At 53.2% G+C, this 25,064-nt stretch overlaps 1 protein-coding gene across 5 annotated transcripts in view; it reads right to left on the bottom strand.

The window, feature by feature from the left end:
* ZNF423 (zinc finger protein 423) overlaps positions 1–24,783 on the bottom strand; it is a 284,391-nt gene extending 259,608 nt beyond the window's left edge. For 3 of the 5 annotated variants that reach the window (XM_029209154.1, XM_029209128.1, XM_029209145.1), the window contains exon 1: positions 9,885–10,033. The gene's annotated coding sequence lies outside the window, so the exon portion shown is untranslated. Of the gene's footprint in view, positions 1–9,884; positions 10,034–24,745 lie in introns of those variants that run through there. The other 2 variants (XM_029209172.1, XM_029209183.1) reach the window with 1 other exon arrangement.
* Between the last annotated feature and the right edge of the window lie 281 nt (positions 24,784–25,064).

The following is a 25,064-nucleotide window of genomic DNA, read 5'->3' as shown; positions in this document are numbered from 1 at the left end:
TAGCAGAAGTCCAAGTGTCTCCTATTTACTGGATTCAGTATCAGTCTGATGAGCTAACTACTACCAAGTATGGCCAGCAGCCATCAGTTAAAGCACCAACCACAACAAAGGAAAAAAGAATTATCAGTGTGGGCAAAATAATGGTTTTCTGAACCAGGCAGGCATCAGCTAGACAAGCTCAACCTAATACGTGCGTGGAGAGAAAGAGAGAGAGAGAGAGAGAGAACATGCGCACGTACCCACACCCGCCTCATGCTCAAGAATTTTAAGAGAGTGTCAGCTGAGATGACAACCGCCTAACCCCTGTGGGCTGCCCACAGCCTACAGCAGGACAGTGGCTGACACAGCGCTCACCATACCCATCCCAGAAGCTGGGCCCTGCAGAGTGCCCACCCAGGAAGCCAGGACCAGCCAGGTGGCACAATTGGGCTGACCTTGGCCATTTCCTACTGGCCGTGCATGGCTGCACAGTGGATGCATCAAGCTCCACCCAGGGAAGGAGCCTGATCATATGACAGCCTCAGAGCCTCTGCCTTTCAGACCAGACCCTGCCCACCAACCCTTGCCAACTCCCAACCACACCCAGCCTTCCCCACTTGGGAAACAAGCAGCGCCCCACCAGCCAGGGTCAGCTAAGTCAGAGTGGTCCCCTGAGGACTCAGTCCCACCCCAACCCTGCATGGGGATGAAGGCGTGACTGCCCTGTCCACTGTGACAATGCCTAGAGACTGCCAGTTGAGACAAGGGGAAGGAGGAAGGGAGGGGCCCGTCAGAGCCTTCTCTGTTGACCACACAGATCCAGGCTGAACTAAGCTCCAAGCCAAGCTTCCCTTGATGTATTATCAATGTGTTATCAAGAATAAAAGTGGAGGGCTTCCCCGGTGGCGCAGCGGTTGAGAGTCCGCCTGCCAATGCAGGGGACACGGGTTCGTGCCCCAGTCCGGGAAGATCCCACATGCCGCAGAGCGGCTGGGCCCGTGACCCATGGCCGCTGAGCCTGCGCGTCCGGCGCCTGTGCTCCGCAATGGGCGAGGCCACAACAGTGAGAGGCCCGCATATCGCCAAAAAAAAAAGAATAAAAGTGGAGAGCACCAGGTGCCACCCTCAGGGGCTAAGGCTAACCTACAGGCATTCCCTCATATAATCCTCACAATGGCCCTAGGAAGCAGGATAAGTATCCCCATTCCATCCACATGAGGAAATGGAAAGTACAGAGAGGTTAAGTAACTTACTCGAGGTCACACAACTAGTAAGTATCTCAACCTCAAACTTACTTCTTGCTCTTAACAAAGTGAATAAACGTCTGGCCCTGAACTGCTAAGGGAAAACACAGATGAAGATGCAGAAGTGAAGTTCTCCACCTTGGCAAACATTTGCTAGGTATCTGTCAGTTACCGAGCCAGAGCTGGGGTCTGGGAGCACAGAGAATCAGACATGGTCACTGCCTGAAGGAGTGAGCAGAGAAGCAAGGGAACCGGGCACGTACAGAAGGAACGTCATAACCAAGCAAAGGGCAGTGAGGGCCAGGATCAGGGCGGCCCCCGAGGCTCAGGGGCAGACACAATAATTACAGCAGGGCTATCATGGGATGCTTCCTGGAGGAGGCATCATTTAGGCTGAGCTTTGAAGGATGAGCTCCACAGGCAGAGAGCCCGGCCAGAGCAAAGGTCAAGGGGAGTGGGCGAGAGGGCTTAACTCATCAAACCCTCTAAGTCCTGGCTACTCTGGGTGGTGTGTGAGCCATCAACACCACTCTAGAGCTGGGTAGAAATGCAGAATCCCAGGCCCCATCCAGAACAGCTGAGTCAGAATCTGCATTTTTAACAAGATCACCAAATTTGCCTACGTGGTCAAATTTGAGCTCAGCCAATATAAACCACGCCTGGAAAACATGGAGAGACCTCCCCAAAGTCCTAAGGCACAAAGTCATCATCACCTACAGGCCCACACCCACGTACACACCTGACTGTGGCCCTGGCTTATAGCCAGGCTTCCAGTCACCAAAAAACTGCTAATTTCCACCATCCACCAGTGGGGTCCTGGACCTTAGGGAGCACTCAAGGCTGGAGAAAGTAGGACCAGCCCGTCCAACATTACAGTCCTCATTACTGATGCCCCCCAAAAGCCCAAGAGCACCAGGAGAGGAGAAGGGGGACACCGGGCTTGCTGGAGTGGACAGTCCTCAATCAGCGGGGCTGGGAGCAGGCAACCTCGCTACAAAGAGCAAGGGTACAATGGCAGAGCAGCTGCTGTGCACCAGCCTGCAGGTACAGGACAAATGACACAGAGTCCCTGCCTCTGAGGAAGCTGCAAGTACACCCAGAGAGGTGAAATCAGCAAGACAAGCCCCACTCTGGATTCACTCCAGCGAAACCATCAGCCAGACCATGCGGGAGGAAAAAGGGAATCAGAAGAGACACACCACACACACACACACTCCCTCACCCGTACCCTGGGTACCAGCACACACGTGCACACGCACATGTGCACGGCAGACACGGCACAGAGGAAGCGATGCACAGTGCAGCCCAGCAGGGGCCCCTGGCTGGTCCAGAGCCAGAGGAAAGGGTGGGCAGGAAACGCCACATCCCCCTCGGAGAACTGGTCCGAGTCAGCCCCAGGGGCCCAGGATGCCGCACAGAGGGGTGCAGAGCCCCCAGAGCCCCCAGGGGTTTGAGTCAGGGCCGAGGCACCTGGGCACACGCACACACACACACACACACACACACACACACACACACACACACACACAAGTGCATGCCTCCGTGTGCACACAGGGCACAGACGCCCTACCTCGTGGACTGCTCACCATGGTAACAGAATGGCCACTTCTCAGCTCCAGTCACCACCTGAAGGTTTCTGAGGCCTCCTGTGCTGGGGGAAGCAGCTCTAACAAAGGCACAGCCCAGCCAGCCTGGCCAGGGGTCCACGGTGCAGCCCAGCCAGCGCATGCCTGCCGTGCTCCCCCCGGTGAGCTCGGGGCCACCGCATCTTCCTACCCAGCCTGCCTGTCTCCAGTCAGCTCAACTCCCCACAGACGCCCCAGCCGAGCTAATGAGAAACTCCCCAGCTGGCCCCATATAAAAACGCATTTCTTAAGTCTTTAAAATGCAAAGAAATTCTACTTCTATTCAGGACGTTTCTACCCCTTTAAAATGTCCCCTGGTCCTGTCGAGGAAATGACTGGCTTGGGGGCTCGAGCACAGGAGGTGGATAGCGCCAGCCAAGCCAAGGGGAACCCGGCAGCTTCTGTCGCCGGCCCCGGGATCGTGGGGAAAGGGGTTGGGACACCCTCACTGATGAGCCAGGTTAAGACGGTCACTCAGGAAAGAATTCAGGGTGAGGGACCCCAGGGGAGAGGAGGGGAGAGAGGGAGACAGTCTCTCCAGCCTTGATTTGAGGATTGAAGAAAATGTTTAAAGGTCCTGGGAGCCCCTAAGAAAAACTCCAAAGGGGAAAAGACCACCTACACAAAGACATTGGTCAGAGCATTGTTTATGATTCCAAAACTGAACGCAGTCCAAGTGTCCAGCAGGGAGGGGCAGTTCAGAAAATGAATGCCCATCCACCCAGAGACCCCCATGTAGCTAAGAAGGGCAGGATATGTGGATCCAGGGGTTCCAGGAAGCTCGGGGCTCATGGGGGCTATATGGACCCCACCAGTGCATTCACCCTGCACTTCATCTAGAGAGAAGGGTTTTATACATGGATGGAGCTGGCAAAGGGGCCAAGAGAAAGGTAAACAGCGAGTGTGCAGAACCACAAGGTAGTGGGTGGAGTCTCTGTGAAGTAGTTGAAATAATAAATACATGCTCTAGGAAAACACAATTGGGGTGGGGAGGCAGCTCTGAGAAGGTTCAGAAGTGCAGGCTGGGCTGCACCGAGGGGCCTCAACTCCCTGCGGTGAAAGGCCCAGTCTTCCAGACATTTCCGTCCACCCCACTGGTCACAACGTGGATGTAAAGGGCTGCAGGGGGTGAGAAGGCTGCCACCTTTGTCCGTGGTGGGTGCACTGACCACTCCCGCTACTCCGCAGCTTACCCAGAGTCCGATTAAAAGTAAAAGGAAAAGGAAAGGCTTCCAGCATCCCTCCCCCAAGAGGCCCCCCAGGCACCAGACACCCAGATGCCACTCTAATCTCCCTGCTGAGCAGGTCTCAGAGCCTGCAGCCCTAACACAGCCTCCCCCTGACCCCGCAAAGCGCACACATGCCCCACACCCAAGGACGGTCATGAGCAGAGGCCCAGGGGGAGGTGGGCTAGGGTCAGGCTGGTGGGAGTCTCTAAAGAGAGCCTGACCCAGTGTTTTCCAGACCTGGCCTTTGAATTTGGGAAATGTGCACAAGGCCTTCAAAACAGGCACCTCCTCTCCTTCCGGGCAGCAAACCAGGAGGCCTGGCCCTAGTTAGACTCTTCCACCTGACCCAGGAGGGACCTGGGCACTGAGCTGACCCTCCTCCCCAAGCCTCTAGATCCCCTGAAATGAAGAGCCTGAAACAACATTGTCATAGGCAGATCTGCCATTTACAGTTTAGATGCTACATTCATGCCTGAGCTGCCTGGGTTCAAATCCCAGCTCTGCCACTTCCTGGCTGTGTGACCTTGAAGCAGGTCATTAGCGTCTCTGTGCCTCACTTTCTATATGTGAAAAGCACTGAGAAGGAGGACTGGCTGCTAGAAGTGGCTCAGAAATGGGAATGTTGGTTTCATTAACCAGAACAATGAGACCTGTAACGTGGCAGGAAGGCCTGAAACTCCGATCACACCAATAAGGTCTCAGGCTGCTGGGCCATCACAAACAGTTGAGTGTTCCTCTCCAACCACAAGTGTGTGTGTGTCACCACGCCAGAAATAAACCTGGCTAACCTGCCCAGGCATTGACAATGAGTATTTGTCAACAAATTAACTGTTTTCCGTCTCCAGACCACCCCCAGGCCCTTCTGGCACTGCATCCCCAGCTTGGTCCAGAGCAGCCATGGTGGAAGGAAGCCCAACCTGTCCCAAAACCTGGCCCAGGGAGGTGGGAGGCTCCAGTGAGACTGTGATTAGATCCTTCATCTCCCAGCTCAAACTTGGTGACCAGGAGAAGGGAGGCAAAGCTCAGTTTGTTGGGTTGGTTCCCTGAAACCCCACACGGTAAGCTTCCGATCATCCTGGCGCCTGCCACTCAGACACCTCATTGCAAAAGGGATTGAGGGAAGAGAGAGGAAGCACTGAAGGGAGGAAGGGCCTCGCCACTGAGCTGGGCTGGGGACAGGTGACGGGAAGCAGAGAGGCCTGGAAAGTCAAACCTGGAAAGTGGAACCTTGGTAAAGACACACCGGGCAACCTTCTAACGGTGGCCACGCTGAAACCAGCTGGCAGAAGGACACTCTTTGACCTGAACAATGTTTTTCAGATATATGAATTGCCCAAAATGAGATACCATTCCACATCTAGGAAACCTAGAATCCTCCCCCAAAAAAAAGATAAATTACACATATTAGTGAAGATGTGGAAAAACTGGAACCCTCATACTATATCTCAATAAAGCTGCTTTAAAAAGATACGAGTTGTTGGGCTTCCCTGGTGGCGCAGTGGTTGAGAGTCCGCCTGCCGATGCAGGGGACGCGGGTTCGTGCCCCGGTCCGGGAAGATCCCACATGCCGCAGAGCGGCTGGGCCCGTGAGCCATGGCCGCTGAGCCTGCGTGTCCGGAGCCTGTGCTCCGCAACGGGAGAGTCCACAACAGTGAGAGGCCCGCGTACCGCCAAAAAAAACCCAAAACTCAGATGATTTGGTGATTCTGGGGCCAGGTGCCCTGTCACAATCAGCTATAGCACTGAGGGACGGCTGCCCCCGTAGCAGGGCCTGGGTCGCAATTCACAGTGCCCCCCAAACCTGCCCGCTCACCTGTGCTACCAGTCCACCTCGGATGGGCCTTTGAGCTCGGGACCCCTGTGGGGCTTTCACAAAGGACCATCACGTTTCTAAGGAGTTTGACCCCATGGACCAGCAAGAGGAAGAGCTTGGGAGTAATCTGTGATGCCTCCCCCCAGATCACATGCAAAATGCTCTGTGCATTTGTGAAGAGAATCCACACGCTTCCTTCCCTTGGATGCTCAAAGGCATCTGTGGCTCAAAACAGGTTAAGAATTTCTCTCACTTATAAAATGGATAGCTAGTGGGAAGCAGCCGCATAGCACAGGGAGATCAGCTCGGTGCTTTGTGACCACCTGGAGGGGTGGGATAGGGAGGGTGGGAGGGAGACGCAAGAGGGAGGGCATAAGGGGATATATGTATACATATAGCTGATTCACTTTGTTATACAGCAGAAATGAACACAACACTGTAAAGCAATTATACTCCAATAAAGATGTTAAAAAAATTCTCTCACTTAAATTGTCTCTTTATAAGATATTGTCTCTTCATCCTCCTTTTTATGGGTAAGAAAAAACAGGACGCAATGGGAATGACTTAAAATCCCACAACCGCGAGGCACTCCCGTCCCTCGGCTCTGAATGCAGCGCTTCTTCCCCCGGTTCCACTACCAGCAGTCCCATGCCTGCCAGCAGAGAGGCAAGAGGGGCTCCCTCCTCCCGTGAGCCCCTGGCCAGGCGGAAGAACTGCTGTGAGCCGGTCACTTCACTCCCCTCCCTGCCCAGCCGGGCTCCCCGTGACTGTCAGGCCCCGACTCAAGGGCACAGACAAAGCAGGCCAGGTTGTTGCTGGGGGCAGTGGCCACAGGGTCCCCACGGGGAGCGGACGCCACTGTGCATTCTGCTTCTTTATTGGAGTTCTCCATCACATTCCCAGAGCCAGGAAAAGCAGGCAAGGGGAAGTTTGCGCCCCAGGCAGGCTGGGTCCCCACAAAGAGGAGCTGCCTGGTACTCAAAGCTCTGCACTCCCAGTAAGATGCTCTCCGCCCACCCTCTTCACCTCACCCTGCATTCCTCTGGGCTGATGAGCTAAAAGATCCTCCATGGCCACCTTGGGTCCTGTGACGCCAGGGACCTTCCCAAAGCCCCCACGATGCCTTCAGGTCTACGCTCAGCTGTCTACCAGCCAGAGTCAGGCGGTGCAGAGGCTAAACCCCAGTCTCTGGCTGCAGGAGGACTTAGGTTCGAGTCCCTTCTCCACAGCATCCTGGCTGGGGACTGTGGATCTGCTACTATACGGCTCCAAGCCTCCTTCCCTTATCCGCCAAATGAGGACAGCAATTCTCAGTAACAGTGCCAAGGGTGGCTTGGGAGGCTTTGCTCCCCCATAATCTTCTTTGGCACCTGCCCCCATTTTCTGATGCAGCCAAGTGACATTTTCTCAGCTTAATGAAAAGCATTATACTAAAGCAGCTTCAACCAGGCCTTTGGCCCTGTCCTCTACCAGATGGCGGCCCCCAACCAGCCCATGGAGAAATTCTGGAGTTGCTTCTGGAAGTAGCACCCACCTCATAGGGTTGTCAGGATGGCCCAATGAGATACTGGAGGTAAAGCTTTTGCTCCATGCCCTGGCGCATACCAAGTAAGTGTTCACTAAACATCCATGCCCGGCTCCAGGGCTGCCTCCCAAACCGACCTCATCCTGCCACCCGGGATTTGCTCCATCTCACAAGTCCCGTGCTCAGGGAATACAAGCTGACTTTAATAGCCCAAGCCCAACAGAACTGGGAAGGAAAATTTATCACATGAATGCACTGTAAAAAAATCTTCAGAAACGGGCCAAAGAAAACAAAACAATCCATTGCCCGACTGTGGACTACCCAATGCCCGGGATGCTTTGCCCTCCCTTTCCCCATCTCCGAGCAGATGATCCAAAGCTGACTGGCACCAGGGAGTCCCTGAGGGCCGGAGGGACTCACAAGGAGCAGTGCACCTCTTCCCGCACACGCGCGTGGGGCGTGCTCAGCTCTTGGCTGGAAACGGGCAAGTCCCACAACCTTCGCCACTCCCGAGCGCCCCGGAGGCCCGAGGGCTGGCCATTCCACTGTGGCCTCAGAGCACCGCAGAACGCAGGCCCCCATGCAGCCCCTTGGCACTGCCCTGCCTTCTGCAGGCCGGCCCTAGGGATGCAGCCCAGGCGCCTGACGCTCCCTGCACCCGCCTCTCCATCCACCGCAACACTGCCAGCGCCCTCCTGGCACCCCGCGGCTGTCCTTGACTGTCCTATCGCCACTGACACCACTGGGAAAACAGCTGGGAGGGATGACTTTATAGGGACACAACCAGGCTGGGTGCTTTCCTGGTGCGGGGGCTCGGAGCAGAGTGGGGACCGTCTTCAGAGCTGGCTGCATGCCTGAGCACGTGGACCCCCAAATCTGTCAGTGCGCCTGGATGAGATGTGGAGCTTTATAACCTCACTGTGTTTCCTCCAGCCATGGGGAGTGCATCTCTCCTGCACAGAAGGCCACAGGGCAGGGACCACACGGCCCCTTCCCCTATCCTACCCAGTGTGGACCCCAAGGCCTGTCCTAACTCTGGACTCTCCTCCCAAGAATTTGAGCACCTCCCCATTCTGCCTTCAGACAAAGCCCCTGCCCTGGAGGGAGCCCCTGTCACCAAGGGCCAGGCACCTGCAGACACAACAGTGCCCAAGCCTGGGTCAGCCAGGACCCAGCCAGGACCCTTCAGACTCTCCAATCAGAACAGATCCTGCTTCAAAGAGCACTGGACTAGGAGTCCGGGAACCTGGGCTCGCGTGCTGGGACCCACTCCCCTTCTGCCCAGTCTATACCAGCATTTCCCAAATTTCAGTCATCTGGGAGCCATCTTCATGATTTTTGCTGACTCCAAGCATTACATACTATTACTTAAAACTTTGTCAACTCCATTTTCTCACTTAAATGACTTCCGCATCATCTTAAATCACACATGGCCATAAAATCACGAATTCAGTGTGCAACCATTCAAGTGTTAAATGTTCATATGCCTGTTCCCTAACACCTCGTTCTTGGAACTACTGACCCAGATCATACCTCCCTCCTTGCCTCAGTTTCCACACCTAAAAGAGAAGGCGGTGGGACTAAATGACTCCCTCGTAGGTCTTCTCAGGCCCAAGATTCTCCCCTGTGGAGCCGGAGCCAGGTGGTCAGGATCCTGGGACGGGAGACGAGGCAGGAGAGCCTGGCGCCTGCCAGACAGGAAGCCAGAGCCCTGCTTCCAAGGAAGGTGCTCGCTGGATGCACAGCCAACAGGAGCACCGTGCCCTCCACTCAGGAGCTCCCAAGGACCCCAAGCCAGTTCCCATCCCAAGCTCCATAGGCAGCTCCCAATTACAGAACTTTACAGTGAGAAAAACCTCATTCATCACCTCGTTTTATAGCTGGAGAAACTGAGGCACAGGAAGGAACTTAGCTAGGGCAGAACTGAGCTGCAAAACCCAAGTCCCCTGACTACCAAGTCACCCCCATCACCCCACAATGGCCAGGCACCCCACAAGTCTGACCTCCCCTTGTTACCAACTCCTGGAGGCCTGGGCTCGGGTCTGCACGCCCAAGAGTGCAATGCAGCCCCTTCCCGGAAGGCAAATACAGGAATTCTGATTTTGATTGGAGTTTAAATGTCCTATTAAAAGGGCTTTTATGCAGTTAGGTTGGAATGAATGTGCAGCGACGCCCATGGCAGGGAGCTTCAAAAGCTTGTGTAGTCGGGGTGTGGTGGCCCATCTGAATGTGCCCACAAGATGGAGACACAGTCCCCAGGGGAATAAAGGCATAGTGGTCTCCGTATGTAATAGATTTTATTGACCATATGGAACTGATATAAAAATCGTGTTGCACGGGGTAATCTGGACTGGAGATAGGAATGTGACAGGAAGAATATGTTCCATAACCAGCTGGGTGGCTTTCTGAGTTCCTGAGCCTGCCCCCCGGGACCCCCACCAACTCTCCCACCAGCCCCTGGGCATTTACCTGATGCTGTCACGGAGGAATCCCAGGGAAGCGAGAAGTCCGAGGCCTCCCCCTCTTCAACTAAAAGAGAGAACAGAGACGGGCCTGTGAGTTTTAAATCTGTGCAAACAGGTCACTGGGGTGGGGCACAGGGCAAGGAGGAAGGATCATTTGTGGCGGTCCCTATAATACCCATGATCAGGGGGCAAAGGGGTCAAGCCTACAAAAGAGGCCTTTGTTGGTTTCACAGAGATGTAAAATAAGCAGAACAAAACATAAACAGCAAATAAGTGCTGTATCTGTATGGTTCCCCCATCCTTGTGCCCCTGGCAGACATCACAGATCGATCACAGCACTGCCTCAAACAAGACACAGCATAAGAATCTTTCTCTACACAGTGCGACAGGCCACTACTATCTATAATCAGAGTATCCACTTGAGATAAAGCCATTTGACACTCACAGGAGTGGAGTGAAGACTCAGTCCTCCTCCTGGTCCTCCAGACACTGACCTCCTACCAAGAGCCCTTAGGCCACCATTGAGATGTGAAGGCTTTCTCGATTATTCCAAGAAACAAACAAGTGACTCTCAGAGGTTGGCAAAGCATGGTGTGCTATCCTCTACACTGAGAGCTGACCCACAGACAGACCTCAGGACATGCTGGGGTCGACTCTTCCGTGGTCAGCAGTCCTGGGCCAGTGACATCAGAAAGCAACTCACCGGACTTCCCTGGTGGTGCAGTGGTTAAGAATCCACCTGCCAGTGCAGGAGACAAGGGTTCGAGAGCCCTGGTCCGGGAAGATCCCCCATGCCGCGGAACAACTAATCCCGCGCGCCACAACTACTGAGCCTGTGCTCTAGAGCCCGCGTGCCACAACTACTGAAGCCCGTGCGCCTAGAGCCCATGCTACACTACAAGAGAAGCCACCACAATGAGAAGCCGGTGCACCGCAATGAAGAGTAGCCCCCGCTCACCGCAACTAGAGAAAGCCCACGCACAGCAACGAAGACATAATGCAGCCAAATAAGTAAATAAATTTATTTTTAAAAAAAAAGAAAAGAAAGAAAGAAAGCAACTCACTTCTCCACTCCACCCCAGAGGCCACAGAATGAAGCTGGGGAGGGATGGGGTGTCCCCACTACCTTGCGGCCCGGTGTGTGAGACCAGGCTGGTGGCCGTGGAGGCCATGCACTAGGAGAACACGGGAGAAATTCTATACAGTATACTAAAGCTCTTGTCTTGGAATTAATCCCAGTCTAGGGCATGTAATAATATTAAAGCTGGGTTATGGACTTTGTAAAATGGAACTTTGTTTAAGCCAAAAATGTGCATACACAGTATTTTTCAGATTTAATGGGCTCTGAAGTTCTACACACGTGCAGGCTGAAGCCACCACATACCACCCTGTTCTCTTTGCAATGTCGCTGTCTCTACATGGGCACACACTGTGAGCCAGGCACTGCTCTCAGCGTGTTTAATCCCCATCAACACACTTGGAGAGGTGATGTGACGTGCCGGAGGTCCTACAGCTAGAAAGAGTCCACACAACGTTGGGGCTGGAACCCAGGACTGTCCATCTCGAAGGCTGCTCCTGTGTTCACCCAAGATACAGAGGATGCTGTCCAGAATCCTAGCAACTCAAGACTGGAAAGCAGCAACCCCAACCTGCCCCTCAGAAGGCAGGTACACAGCATGCCGGGCAGCCGAGCTGGGAGAGGAACAAGCAGGTTGGCTTGTGGTCAGACACCGGCTTCAAACCCCGATTCTGCCTCTAATTATATGACCTTGAGCAAATTGTTTAACCTCTAGGCTTCAGTTCTCCCATCTCAAAAACGGAGGTAAAAATGGTACCTAAGCCACAGCGTTATTGGGAAGATTCAATGGGATGATGGCTGTCATCCACTGGAACAGTGGCTCAAGCACTCAGGTGGGTTTGGTGCCAGGGCTGGAACAGCTCTCGGAATTAACAAGTCCTGCTCTGCGTGACTCTGACCCTCTTTATTGTCCACCCGTGATCTTACACCAGCCCCCCCATAGAGCCTCAGAGAACATGTTTTCTTTCAACCCTCAGAAACAGCTCGCCCAAGAGGGCACATCCACGTCACTGAGCAGAGGCCAAGGAATGCTAACCAAGGGCCCTCTCTTTCCCAAGTTTGCATTCTGAGAGTAGAAACTCGGCATCAAGACAATGAAATGCAGAGACGATCTGGGTTGGGACCAAAGCTATTGTTTGACTTAGCTAGTTACAGCTGGGGTGGGGTTTTCAAATATGCAGCTTTGTAAATACGAATCGAGACCTCGAGGCAGGCAAAACTGATTTACTCACCAAGCTGATTCCAGCCAGACAACCTCCGAAACACAGGCGGATAACGCTTAAAGCGATCAGAAGCAGGCCATGCATGAAAGGAGTAGTTGTTAGCAGCTTTCAGGGCCACACCTGAAAATCAGTTTCCTTCACATTTCATCGTTTACTTACTTTAAAATGTAATATATATATTGCTTCTGTTGAGAGGTTGCTGCCAATTTGTAAGGTCATCATGCTACCATTTCATAGGACGCTGTCAACAAGATCTGTGTGGGTACCTAGGACCAAGACATGATGCACGACCCTAGTTCTCCCTTTGCCCTCAACATACTCCAGGTATCAGGGCAAAAGTCCCCACACTTGGGTCCACTCAGTTCTTTGGTTGGGAAGTGTGACCTTCCAAGTCGTTGAACCGGAGGATGTCCCTAAGATGCCAAATCCTTCCCTCCCTAAGATTTGGCTTCAGCCATTATGGGAAGGAGAATGAGAAAACATCTGCTATTCCGGAGCTCTTGGGAGCATTCAAGGCTCTGTTTCCTGGGACGATAAGACTGCAGAGGTGGGAAGAGGAAGAGGGCGACCCGACGCCGCCGGCTGGGGAATTCCAAAGTGACAGACATGATTACAGGCAAACGGCCGTATCACACACCAGCATCCCCAGAACCACGTCCCTCACAGCGAGGGCCAACTCGCCTAGTGACATGGGCACGAATGCACTTTCCTACAACTGCTGGCATTCACCCCACTGACATCCCATCCCCTGGCCCACATTATGTTTTTTGAAGGTATAAACACTCCTGATGAGAAAAAGTAACGCCCAACCGCCCACCACAACCATCACGAGGCCCTGTGCTACCCGACCCTGAACATGAGAAGGCTCTCCTCCCCTCCAGGTGGCCTCTTCTGTCCAGGCTGGCCTCTTCAACAATAAGATAACTGGCAAGGGCAGCAGGCAGAGAGCAAGGAAGGCCTCCCCTACAGCTGGAGCCAGGCACTTGCTGGGGGGCCGGAGCCATCCCCAAAGCGGAATTCTGCTGCAGAGGCACGATGAACACCGAGGGGTGAGCATCTCAGAGAAAACTTGATCAGCACAATGGCCAATACGGACAACACCCTAAGGGGCTGCCCAGGCAGCCAGGGAGCTAGGGGCTTTCTGGGGACTCCCCCAGACTCCACCTCTAACTTTTTAATTTATAAGATACTTGGCACCACTGAGGCCAAAGTACACATCCCCGCCGTGCCCAGCCTCAAGAGGAGCACAGGGAGATCCACTCCTGTGAATGATGGGCGTTGTAAGCACAGGGTGGGTGCACAAGGCCAGTATGTACACAAAGGGAGGGCGCGTGGGGACAAATGTATACACGTGGGGAAGGGGCACAGAATGAGCGTGAACACACAGGGTAGGGGTGCAGCAGCAAACGAGGGGATACGTGACAAAGTGTGTATGAAAGGAATGGAGGTGCAGGGCCTATGTTCACATGGAAGAGTGCACAAAGTGTATTCACCATGGTTCCTGGGGTGTGTTAAGAAAGATTCTGAGGCTCTCTCAGGGCATCAGACAGATCAGAACTCTGTGTTCTCTCTCTACTCTGGGATCACATGTTGTGATGGCTGACTGCCCCATGGGTGTGTACACCTGTGAGCCCCACCAGATGCTGTCTCCCCAACTCAGCAGTGGGCTCATAAGCGACCACAACCCCCTTACTCTGGGAGTACCCATAGCTTGCCCGTCTATGCACCAGGATGACCTTGCCACCATCAATGAGATGCCAGTGAGATCCAAAGCCTGTGTGCTGGGCCTCTGGACTTACAGAACCCTCCAGCAGGGGCAGGTGGTGCTAGGTGAGCACCTGTATAAGCCACCTCCCCAGTGCCACTTGCTCCTGGCCTGGGGAGGAGTATCCTCTCCTCGGGGCTCCCCATTACCTTGAAAATGCAGAGGAGATGGAGCTGCGGAAGGGAAAAGAAAGGGGAGGCAAGGGGCTGAGGTGGGAGGCTGGAAACGGGGCCCTAGAACCAGGGCAGGACTGGGGCCGCACATGGAGGTTGATCAAAGTCAGGCAGGATCTGGGTTGACAGACAAGGTGTAGGTTCGAGGCAGGAAAGCTCAAGCACAAGTGCTAAGGCAGACGGTGTCACGAGGTGAACGAGAGAGACAAACAGAGGCAGGCATCGATCCGAGGATCAGAGGAGGCCTCCAGCAGGGCAGCAGGGCCCCAAAAGCCCCCTTCCCTACCGCAAAATCCACAACAGGCCAGCTGCTCAGCCTGTCTTCAAGGATCTGCGAAGGCCCTGCTCCTGCATGTAAGCCTCTGGACATGTGTGCAGCTAGGCACTTCTCTGGGGAAAGAATCCATAGTTTTCATCAAAAAGATCTAGAATCTGCCCCTCCAAAAAAGGCTTTATTTGAGGAGTCTTCTCAGCTGGCCCCACCTCTGGCTGGTAGTCCCAGGGTCTGAAGGGACCACTCCATGCTTTGCTGGCTTTTGTCCCAGGGATCATCTTACCCTTAGGGAAGGGTTGCACCTACCCTGGCCTGACAGAGGCTCCCTAGAGGCATCCCTGCCCCAGCAGAGGTGGTGAGCCTGGCAAGGGGCACATGGCTGCTCTCCTTGGCTCAGCCTTGGGGAAACGCTCTCACCCACACCAGGCCAGGGCCCAGGAGAGTAAAGGACACATTGAGAGCCCAGACTCATTGTCAAGCGTGAAATGGAGCATCACTCCTGACTTAGTACTAAGCAAACTCAAGGAACGAAAAAGTGTAAAGCAGGAAAGACTATTGTGTATGGCTGTGCAGGTTGTGCACTGCACAAGAGGCCCAGCAGAGGTGGTGAGAGAGGGTTGAAATTTAGCCCATAGTCTATCTGTTCTGGTGCAAGGCTATGAATGTCCAGAGGAAGGGGTACCCATTGTTTTTGCACAAAGGCACAGCTGGCCTTTTTTCTAATTCACACAGATGTGCTATAAAGCATAGCCCATGACCATCTCTGGCATCAGGCTTCAGGGCAAAATGACCAGGGTCGGGGACAAACTCAACCAGTGGGCCCACACTTTCCAGTCTCCTCTCTGGTGGGGATGGGGGACAGGCAGCGGATGGGGTTGGGAGAGTCATGGCATGGAAGAGTACAGGCCCTCTGCAGCCAAAGCTAAAACTACCCAAGCCCCCCAACGCCAGCCCCCTCACACCAAGCTCAGACCCTCAGAGGAACCGAGACCTCGCGACAGGGTCACATCACAAACCCATTAATTTAACTCCACGATTCCCCGGCCAATTGCTGAAAAGAGAGGAAACTAACACTTTAAATGATGCAGGTAAGACCACCTGCCATTCTCCTCCATGCGCGCCTGCCCAGAGCCAGGGTGCAAGAAGGGCTGAGACTCTATGTACCCTCCCATCAATCTGTCCACACCCCTGTCACCTGAGCACATCACCACCAGGAAGATGGGTCTAGGATTTAAAGCAATCTATTTTTGGACAACATCGCTCCTAACCAGAAGCCTTCTGCCATCAGATCTAGTGCTTTTAAACACACACACACACACACACACACACAATGGCGGTATGTCCCAAAGTTGGTGGAAAAACTGTTACCTAGACTTACTAAGAGACAGTGGGTGGGTCCACAAGTCGGCTGCTTTGTAATCTATTTTTACAGCAATTTTGGTAATATTTAACTTTCCCCTTAAATGCGTACTTTAGAACCAGCACCTATGAAAACATGAAAGGTTACTGAAAATTTTTCATAAATTGTTCCCCTGGCCTATCTTGGGCAGAGGGGTAGGAAGCCTAGATCTCACTCGGCCACTGTCTTCCCTTTCTCTCCTTGCCTTGCTTATCTACAACACAGGGAGCACACAGGGCTCTAGGAGTAGTCCAAGAACTCCAGAATAGAAGTTGTTCCATCCTCACCAGGAAAGTGACATTTCCAGAAGTCATCCACGGAGCTCATCTAGCAGGACAGATGAGTGGGATGAGGGTATCTGGAGAGAAGCTATAGAATGAAGGGATTCGGGGAGTGGGCCCTGAAATAGGGCTCCCCGGGACCATCCCTAGCTCTGCCACTTACAGGCCATCAGATCTGGGGCAGGATGCTTGACCCGCTCTGACCTTTGGTTGCCTCCTGTGTAAAATGGGGGTAACACTAGTACCCACATCACAGGAATGTCGAGAAGACTAAATGCAGCGGTATTCCTGAAGCACATGGCTCAAGGCGAACACGCGGTCAATATTAGCGTTACTGGGATAACTCAAGCTGCCCCTTCACCCCCTGCGGTGGCTGGCCAGGTTTCACTCTGCAGGTAAAGAGGGAGGGCTCGAACAGTGAGATCAAGTTTCCCACCGAGATCCACCCCTACCCCCCCACCCCCCGTAGGAAGGGCTCAGTGAGGGCCATGGATCTTTCGGCATCACCGCCTTCTCGTCCCCGCCACGGTGCCGGGAAGGTGTCCCTAAGTGTGGGACCATCTGGAGATCACAGCCAAGGGCTCAGCTTCTGTGCCAGCTCATCTCCCTCTCCCTCCCGGGTCCCCCCGTCTGCACCCCACACACCCCAAAGGAGAACTGGGAGATGTCTGCAGAAGGAACAGAAGCTACAAGGTCAGCAGAATCTATATTTTGGGGAACCTTGCAGAAATTTGATTCCTTTCCTCCACCCTTCCCTAATAAAATGAAAATGATGGTGATGATAATGATGGTGATGATGGAAAACAGGGTAATAAATGTGAAACATTTCAAGTTTCCTTTAAGTACTCGTAAAATGGGTTTTTCACTAGACCAGGGATAGAACACAAGTGGCACACCTGCCCCAGCTCCCCTATCCTGCACCCGTGGTAGGCACGGCTAATGAATCAAGGCACTCTTTCTCACTAGGCATAGATGCAGCTTCAAAAGGCTCAACAAAGTGGGTTAAAAATCTATTGGCCTTCTCTGTCCTGGTCCATAGCTTCCCTTCCGTTCAAACACCTCTTCACGGCACACACATACCACACACATTCACACACACACACCTTACACTACTCTTGGGGTGTGTCCAACTGGAGTAGATCTAGGCCACAGCCAGGACTCTCCCCCAGAAGAGCGACCTTCACTGAGCCCCAGTGGCCCCAGGTGTCATGCCGAGCATCCCACCTACAGGCTCCCATTTAATCCTCCCCGCCGCCGCCTAAGGGAGGCCTCAAAATCCCCACATTTCTGATGAGGCAATAAAGCCCGGGGAGCCCAAACATTTGTCCAGAAGTCGGCCCATGGGCTCACAAGGTCAGAGCGATGTTTCCAAGTGTAGCTTTAGCTCAAAGCCACAAACACCCAGCACCAGAGGGCGCTTACAGGTATTTCCTCAGCTGCTACCTGAAAGTCAAGGCTTTACTCACCCATTTCACAGAAGGGGAAAGAAAAGTCCCAGAGAAGAGAAACAGCTCACCCAGGGGGGCAGACAAGGTAACAAAAGTCCTGAACTCGAATACTCTAGCTCCCAAGCCCTGGAGTCCTCATAGACAATGCTCCCTACCACATGGTTCTTCTATGAATAAGCAGCTACATGTTGCTGAGCTCTCAACAGTGCTGTGATGAGCACTCTGTACACTTTTAATTGCCCAAAGCAGTGCTTCTCTGAATGTAGTCCCCAGACCTGCAATAGTAGCATCACCTGGAAGCTTGAGAGGGATGCAGAATCTCTGGGAGTGGGGCCTGGCGATCTGTACTTTTACAAGCATCCCAGGTGATTCTGATGCCTGCTAGAGTTTGAGAACCACTGGCCTACACAATCTTATAAGTACCTTTGTTAACCCCCTTTTACAGATGAGGAAACTAAGCAGTTTGCCAAAGGTCATGGAGAGGTGGAGCCAGGACTGAGATTCTTTACCCCTTTGTTTTACTTCTGCAAGCAGCAGCTCCGGTTCACATTGACTGCGGTCAGCCAATGAAAGGGTAAAATCTGATATTCTCTCTCTCTCTCTCTCTCTCTCTCTCTCTCTCTCTCTCTCTCTCTTTCCCCAGGGATTAAAATTTACAGAAGCTTCGGTAAGTCCCTCTCTGTGCCAGCTCCAGGGGATCATCCTCTGGGGTCTCCTCCCAAGCACACAGGTCCTTGGGGAGAGAAGGAAAACCATGTGAGACAGTGGTGTGTGGTAAATCTTTAAGAAGACAGTGGTCCAGGGAGGAAAAGCGCTCTGGTTTGCAGTGTTTGCCACTTTCTATAGTGAAATACTCCCACCACAGCTACTGTCAAGCTACCGAAGAGGACGCTGCTGAACGTGGAGCTGGGAAAAGATGTGCACAGTCAGCACACCACCAGCTAAAGAAGCAGTGCCACGGAGGGGCGGGCGCCAAGCTGGGGTGGGGCAGGGGCACCTTCCTGGCTCTCCCCACCTACCCCATTTGTCTTGCTCAGGCTCAGGCCCCATGTCCCAGAATTCACTCAGCGTTGCCCTTCTCTTACTGTGTCCTAGATCAAGCATCTTTTTTCTTGTTATAAAAGTTTCTGAAATAAACGCTCCATGTACAATGTAGAAAACTAGGAAATAGTGAGTGAGTTAAAATGGGGAAACTAAAAGCACAACTTTCCCTGTATAAATGCATTGTCACAACTTTATAGAAAGTTGAAACAATACATGCAATTGAACAACACAACCAGTTCTGGAACCTGCTTTCCTACCTCAACAATATACAATGAACATCTTTTCACATCAAAAACATGGACCAACACGGATGTTATTAATGGTGGCCTGAGTCCCATCACAGGAGGCTCCAGGACTAATTTAACCAATGTCCTGTTGCTGGACACCTAGGCCACTGCTAGTTGTTTTCGGCTGTAAGAGAAGCCACGTTGCAAAGCCATCCACACACATAAAACACAGCCGCAAGCCTGCTCAATGATTTTTCTTAGAATTAGTTCCCCAAAACAGGATTACTAGGACAAAGAGTTCGCCGATTTTCAGGCTTTTGAGACATACTGCCAACGTGTATTTGGTCTTTCCCCCCTTAAATAAGCACTGAGTGCCTCAGGTGACCTAGCTCTGAGCTAGGTATTATGAGAAAGATGAGAAAACGGACTTGGACTTTGACTTTCAACCTTCACACCGTGAACTCCATGGTGACAAATGTTACCACTGTTGTGCCCCTTGGGGCTGGTACATAATGACAGCTGAGTGAATGAATGGATGGATGGATGAACAAACTACGGTATGATGGAAGATGCTAAATGAATCCCAATCTCAGAGACAAAAACAAGTGGACACAATAAGGACCCAGAGTGTAGCATGAAGGAGGGGGTGGGAGCTAGGAAAGGTGAAAGGACAGCAGGGACCAACTCCCACCCACAGCCCACAGCTCAGCCCTCTGACATGGGGTCTTCCTGTCCACAGTCATAGCTCCAGAGAAGCCTAGAGCTAGGATGAGTTTCTACTCCAACTGCAGATAAAATTCTGATTTCCTTTTACACTGACATGTAAATCTTATTTTAGGAAGACTGATATTCATGGATAAAAATTTCTAAAGTCTGTGGGTCTCTTTTTTAATGTAAATAAAACATTTCCTGCTCAAAGATGAAGTTCAGGAAAATCAAATCAAACTGCATTTGCCTAAACAAGGAAATATACTGATATAAACTCGGGGGAATCTGAGGCAACCCCACCAGGCCCCACCCAGCCCTACTTTGGATTCTGCCTGTGGGTACAGGGCTTCAAGCTTCTTGCCCAAATTTCCAGGGTCAGCCTGACCACCAGCTACATAACCACCCTTCTTCCCCGGTCAGAAACACTGCCCAGAGCTCAGGCTCACCTCCTCCAAGAATCTCTCCCTGACCACCCTGGTGCTGGACTTACGTTAGCCTCCTTTGCAGCAGCGTTATTGCCAAAGAAAGACGCCTTAGGATCAAATCCCCATGTGCCATGGTTTGCTGTGTGACCCTGACAAATTAAGTAACCTCTCTGTGCATAACAATCCTGCAAGGTAGCTCTGAGGATAAAATAAGAAGGTGTTTATGAGGCACATGGTCCTGAGTCCAATACTCAGGTGCCTGGCAAAGAAAAATGACCCTACAGCATAATGTGTTGCCCCCAACTGTACTCTCAGCCCCTTTAGGGAGACCCCCTGTGTCTCCTCTTTCTCCAGGGTCAGCCTGACCACCAGCTCACTTGGCACAAGACTACACATATCAGTGACACTAGAAACAACAATCAATTAACGCTCTTCACACACATTATCACATTTATGTTTAATCCTCCCAGTGACCTGACAAAGGGTGATGGTGCCCATTTCACAGATGGCAAAACCAGGACCTAAATGATTGTTTTTAACTGGGCTAAATTATACAAGCAATGGGAAGTAGAGGTCAAATTTGCAGCCAAATCTCACGTGGCTCCAAAGCTCACACGCTACGACCAGCCCAACATGCCTCTCAGCCTGTGCTGAACAAGCGGTAAGTGACGGCCTGAGGTTCCCAGGCCTTCTGTACTGCCTCAGAAAAGCCACGGCTGACGGGGAAGTGGGGTTGAAATGACTCCTCTTTTTGCAACCCTCCAGAGACCAGTCTGTGAGGTCAGTGTTGGGGGTGTCAGCCTAGGTCAGTCACCCACACTCTCCAGGGCCTGGATTCGGCCTCTCAGTCTTGGTTCCACATCCATAAAGTGGGGGTAATAAAATTCCCATTTGTTTTGAAGACAAAGTGAAATAACACATGTAAAGTGCTTAGCCCAGTGCCGGGAACCTAGTGAGAACGCTAAAAAAGACTATTGTGTCTGTGCCCCCAGCAAAACCATTCAGGCTTGGGATGTTTCCTGAAAATTCCCTTTCTGGGGACCCACCTGCCTGGGCCTTAGCGCTTGGAGGGCTCCAGGCCCCCCAGGCTGCCCTCATGCTTAATCCCATCTCTCCTGAGGTTAATATCCCTGTTCATATATATATTTCATTTCATACAGTCGCCCCTGCACGGTCTCATTAACCAGAAACATGCAGCATATAAATGTGAATTTACGACGGGGTCTGGCTCCACATCCTGTTTCGATGGCAACACTGGGTTCTTACCCACCAGCTGTCCAACTCTGATGGAAGGTGACAAAGCCGAGGGCACACTCTGCCACGCACGGAGGGGCCGAAATAACACCCCACACAAAGGGGTGCATGGAAGCGGCCCACTGCGCGTCGGGGACGTGAAGGTGGGCACCGGGGCCACGGGGTCAGGGAACATCAGCCTGGGGCCCCCGCCCCTCACTCGGGGGAGAAGGGAACGGCATCTGCCCAGTTCTGTTTGCTGTTTAGGGCGGGAAGAAAGGAGGGGGTGAGACCAGAATCCCACTCTCTTGCCTTTTTTCCACTTTCACTTAAAGAATAGCACCATAAAGTAGAGACTAATATTTTTTTACGACCCCTTAACAACTTATCCTCTGTGCTAACATACTATAAATAAATGTCAGTACCTTGTTATACATGTGGTTTATCTTAGACACAAGCAAAGAGGAAACCGAGTCTGTTACTGAAAACTGGTGTGTGTGTACATGTGCATGTGTGCATGCGCGCGGGTGTGTGTTAGTGTTTTCATTACATTTTGGAAACACAGACCAGCCTCCATCTCTTTCTTCATATCAAAAGCCCCAAGTCTTCCACAGGAATGAACTGTAATGACCGTTTCCTAACATGTTGTAATTCCACAGGGATGTCCCTGGGGTAGGGGTGATCAAAATACTTTGCAGTTTAAAGAGTCAATACTTTAAATAAGTCTGATTTGGGAGGGGGACATTTCATTGGCGCAGATGTGCCCCTCAGCTCAGTCCCGCTGCCCACCCACCGTGGTTAGAATGCACATGGAGGCCTTCAGGGGGCCCTGAGCACCTCCATCTGGCAGCTGATCTCCCCAAGGCAGGCCTTACATCATCCAAACTTGCCCAAATTTCCTGAGAGGATGACCATCTCGGGGTAGGGCAGGAGTCCCCCTGGGCTCGCCCTCCTGAGCCGTCTGGTCCCCAGAGCCGGCAGGGCCTCCCCAGACCTCCCCTGGGAGCTTGGCCAAGTCACACCACCTGTCACACCGAGTGTGACCGATGCTTTTCTTCACATCAACCCCCTTCTTTCACTTAAATACCTTATCTTCCAGCCTCCTTCTAGGCAGCGCTACTCACAAAATCACACATTTGGTGTGCTAGGAACAAATTTCTAATAGCTATTAGAATAAACATATAAAGTAACATTTTCCTAATCGTGGAATAAATATATAAGTATGGACGAAAAAAACTCATTCACCTATCAACCACCTGTATCACCACAGGACTCAGGAACGCAGAATGTCACATTCTGAGGACCACAGGCATGCGCAGTGCTGGGCGACTTTGATAAATAAATGAAGGGGGGGCACACCTGTTCATTTCCTCCCACCCCAAAAGTGCATTGCAGTTGTCCTACGTGGAACCCCAGAAATCCACCCAGCCCATTTAAGCTCATTTAAGGGTCATGCTGAGCAGACGGTGGCAGGGGATACGCCAACTACAAACTCTCCCCCAGCTTTTAGCTCGTGGGCCCACCACGGCCTTGAGTGGGGGACGGAAAATCTGGACAAGTAAGCTGCTTCCCAAGTGTGCCCGGTCACTCACTGCACCAGGCAGAGCCTGAGCACGTGGGCCACACCAGCCTGAAGCCACTTCCCAGTGCAAGCACCCAGCTGGGCCAGGGAACACCAGTCTCAGGAAGACGCAGGGGGAGCCCCACCAAAGGCAAGGCCCCAGAAGGGGCCAGGTGGACAGCAAAGAATGCAGCAAAGCATGAAGGCAAGCGGCCTGCAGCCCCCAGGCCCCGAGGCTGCCACAGAGCCCTGGAAAAAGGCTCATGGCTGGGTAGAGGGTATACTGAGCCCTTCCTACCCGCAACCACATCTGTCTCATCCCACAGTCCTGAGAGGCCCAACACTTGCCAGATGTGGCCACCCATGGGGACCGAGTTCATTTTCCTCCTGTCCTGTGATAATACTTGTCTGTGTTTATTTAACTTTCTGCTTTGGATGGAGGAGAGATGGGCCAGGAAAATCAGTTTGGCTCCCTTGGATCAAAACATAGCAGCCCACACATCATGCGAGGACACCCACACAGAGAAGCTCCCCCGCCCCACCCGAAAAAGCACATCTGGCCCACTGCTGGCAGGGGCCGGCCCGGACCCTCGGGCGGCTGCTCTGTGCAACTCAGGGTAGGCTGAGCTGTTGCACACGCTCCACGTGCCCTGCCAGGGCCAGGCTCCTCGCAGTATCCCAAGCAGCTCTCTCAACCAGGCCAAGAAGCTCAGAGAGCTTTCAGGTGACACATGGTGCAGCTCGTGGGTAGTGGAACCAAAATTCACAGCCAGGTCTCCCTGCCCCCAGACCCTGAGGAAGGTGAGAGAAGGATGGATGGCAGGAAGAAAGGAACGTCCATGAGAAAGGCTCCCGAGGCCCCAGGTCTCCATCCTGCACCTGCGCGTACAGATGTGACTACTTCTCCTGCCTCCGCACGCGCCCTGGCTCCTTGGTGGGAAAGGGGCCCCTCTTGGTGGGTTCATACAGCCAGAGAAAACCATCCATGCTCCCTGTTCTTGTGGACTAATTTCAGTGTCTCTACCAAGGCCCATGGCCCCTGAAGCATGCTCCCAAGGCCGGCAGTAATGTCCAGGAGTCTGGAGCAGGACTGGCCACCAGGGCCTCACAGCAGGGCAAACACGGGAGCTCCCCCACTGCCCGTCAGGCAGGCTCAGCCGTCCCGCTGGCAGGACCCGGCCGGCCCTTCACTCGGGCCCCCTCTCACATTCGCCCACAGCCCACAGCCCACCCCCTTCTCTTCCACCCGCAGCTCCGTCCCTCGCTGAGAGAGGCACCCACAGGACCAAACCCTGCCCGGGTCCCACCCCCTTCCTTACCCCCTCGTTGACCCTGGGGATGTGCACCCTGAAGGCCCCCGTCGACCCCAGGGGAAACAAACACGGGAAGAGTCCCACGGATGCCCAGGGCAGCCTGGGGCCACTCGGGCAGGGGGAGTCCTGGGGACCTGCAGAGTAGTCTGGAAGCGGGGGCACGTCCGCTTGCTCGCAGGCTCCTCGCCCCACGGTGGACGGCCACTGAGGGGCCTCTACGGCACAGAGCTCGGCCCGAGGGCCCCCGGTCCTGCCGTGCCACACCCAACTCTCTGGTCTAGGTGCCTCGGTTTCCATTCTTATTCATGCTTCTGCAAGGAAGCTCATCGCTGTATTTGGCCTGTGAGGTCTCCCCATCGGGAAACTCCAGTAGTTGAGAGCACAGGGTTGGTAATCGGGCGGACCCTGGCTCCGAGGCCTGGCTCTACCACTAATGAGCTGGGGTAGAACCCAGCAGTGGTTTACGGCTGTTCTCAGTTTTCTCACAGGTCAAATGGGGTGGTGCGAATATCAAGCCCTCAGAGGTACTGCAAGGCAATGAGATGACACAAGACGATGCAGAGCACGCCATCAGATGTTCAGTAAAAGCCCAATAGATGGTGTCCACCAAGGGGCAGGGGTGGCGGTGGTCTTAGCTTAAGAGACCTCTCCGCAAGGTCTCTCCATAAACAAAGCCATGGCGTTCGCATGGAGCTTTACTGCATTCGACACACCTTCACACCGTGAAGGAATCACATTTTCTTCTGGAGGGTGTTGGGTCAGGATGGGCGACCCCGTGTGTCACATGTCACAGAGGAGAAAGCTGAGGCCCAGGGAGTGGAGAGCCTGCGGGTCACACGCGGGTGTCCCGCCCAGCCCGGACTCCAAGGCTGGGCTCTTTCCAGGGACCTGCCAGAGCGCCCTTGCTGTTAGCATTGCCCACTGTGCTAGTCACGGCTGATCACACGCTCCGGTTTGGGGGTTGTGGAGGAACAGGCAGCGCTCCGAGAAGCTAATGCAGCCGGCACTTCCTTCCTGGAATGGAGAATTGGG

This window comes from Monodon monoceros, unplaced genomic scaffold, assembly GCF_005190385.1.
Source record: "Monodon monoceros isolate NGI ecotype Baffin Bay Population unplaced genomic scaffold, NGI_Narwhal_1 Super_Scaffold_10, whole genome shotgun sequence".
Taxonomy (NCBI): Eukaryota; Metazoa; Chordata; class Mammalia; order Artiodactyla; family Monodontidae; genus Monodon; species Monodon monoceros.
Note: the sequence above shows the minus strand (reverse complement) of the source record. Positions and strands in the feature narration are given on the sequence as shown.